Source organism: Perkinsus marinus (assembly GCF_000006405.1).
Source record: "Perkinsus marinus ATCC 50983 genomic scaffold scf_1104296973596, whole genome shotgun sequence".
Taxonomy (NCBI): domain Eukaryota; phylum Perkinsozoa; order Perkinsida; family Perkinsidae; genus Perkinsus; species Perkinsus marinus.
This window is the reverse complement of record NW_003201370.1, coordinates 1-1,525: the sequence shown is the minus strand read 5'-3', so window position 1 is coordinate 1,525 and position 1,525 is coordinate 1. Positions and strand designations below refer to the sequence as shown.

At 48.3% G+C, this 1,525-nt stretch overlaps 4 non-coding genes across 4 annotated transcripts; all 4 read right to left on the bottom strand.

Moving 5' to 3' along the window:
- Positions 1-909: 909 nt before the first annotated feature.
- Positions 910-981, bottom strand: Pmar_PMAR016840. The gene has a single exon. It is a non-coding gene; the product is annotated as a tRNA-Thr (tRNA).
- A 102-nt stretch (positions 982-1,083) lies between these two features.
- On the bottom strand, positions 1,084-1,155 carry Pmar_PMAR016839. Its single transcript has one exon. It is a non-coding gene; the product is annotated as a tRNA-Thr (tRNA).
- Positions 1,156-1,257: 102 nt separating this feature from the next.
- Positions 1,258-1,329, bottom strand: Pmar_PMAR016838. The gene has a single exon. It is a non-coding gene; the product is annotated as a tRNA-Thr (tRNA).
- Positions 1,330-1,430: 101 nt separating this feature from the next.
- On the bottom strand, positions 1,431-1,502 carry Pmar_PMAR016837. The gene has a single exon. It is a non-coding gene; the product is annotated as a tRNA-Thr (tRNA).
- Positions 1,503-1,525: the final 23 nt, after the last annotated feature.

Below are 1,525 nucleotides of genomic sequence, written 5' to 3'. Positions count from 1 at the left end.
AGTGTCGCAGTCACTGTCTCTAGGGCAACGAGAGATTGAGCGGACACGGAGGCAAGTCGACGAGTGGTCAGCCACGCGAGGCGGCCGTCCTAAACTCGTAGAGCCACTCTAGCCCGATCAACTCTGGGTATCAGCTTGGTCTAACCCCGAGACAGAGACGCACAGAACCCAGGTCTCATGATGAGACTAACATCCCGCCGGGATGATCCCGGCAGGGCTACTACTCGAGACCACCTCGAGGGTCACGACAGCTTACGCTTGTCGTTCTTTACCCCACTATCCAGCCACTAAGGGAGTGACTCAATCATGGTGTCGACCATGTGATATTGTTATCAACAATTCGTTGACATCCCAGTGGTTCGGACCCTACGCCATAGGTCGGTGCTGTAGGGATAGCGATCCCAGCCTATATTTGACCTGCCACTTCAGGGCGGCACATGACTGGGCCACGTTGGTTCCCTACCAAGTCCCAGTCAGTGCTTAAAACACAACATATCAAGTGAAACCGCACAATGATGGAAAAATTAGGCTTAAACCTGCCACTTCATACACGATATTCGATGAACCTGAAGAAAAGAAGCAAAGGGATGAAAGGAAAGAACCAAGAAGACTGAAAGGAAGAAAGAAAGAGGAAAAAAATATAAACACCGTCACACCCAAGATAGCTCGTCTGATGCCTAACTAAGAGTGCTTGAGGGTTTCCAACAGGAAGTCTCAAGCACTCTGGGGGAACTTTCTCTGTACTTGGGTGTGTGGTCCGAAGGTGATCAGACTGGATCACTGCTTTAGCAACGACTTGACGTCTTGCTTTTCTCTTGAAATTCCGTCATCTGTCTTTCGGCTATCCGTGAACTTGCTCTCTTGGGAGACCTTCACTCTCGTACCAGACCAGATATTTATGGTGTTATAAGCCACTTGCCAGGATCGAACTGACGACCTTCTGCTTACAAAGCAGACGCTCTGCCACTAAGCTAAAGTGGCACATAGAAAGAGTACATAAATTATTAATCTTTCTGTATCCTTTGCGGAGTGAGCAAACCTGCTCCTGCTTCTCGTACCAGATCAGATATTTATGGTGTTATAAGCCACTTGCCAGGATCGAACTGACGACCTACTGCTTACAAAGCAGACGCTCTGCCACTAAGCTAAAGTGGCGCACAAGACAACTGCATAAATCAATAATCTTCCTGTATCCTTTGCGGAGTGAGCAAACCTGCTCCTGCTCCTCATACCCGACTAGAGCCTAATGCTGCTGTAAGCCACTTGCCAGGATTGAACTGACCACCTTCTGCTTACGAAGCAGACGCTCTACCACTAAGCTAAAGTGGCACACACACTAACTATATGAATCAATAATTTTCCTGTCTCTTCACAGAATGGGCCGTCCTGCTCCTGCTTCTCGTACCAGACCAGAAATTTATGGTGCTATAAGCCACTTGTCAGGATTGGACTGACGACCTTCTGCTCACAGAGCCGACGCTCTGCCACTAAGCTAAAGTGACGCAGAGAATAAGTACATAAATCA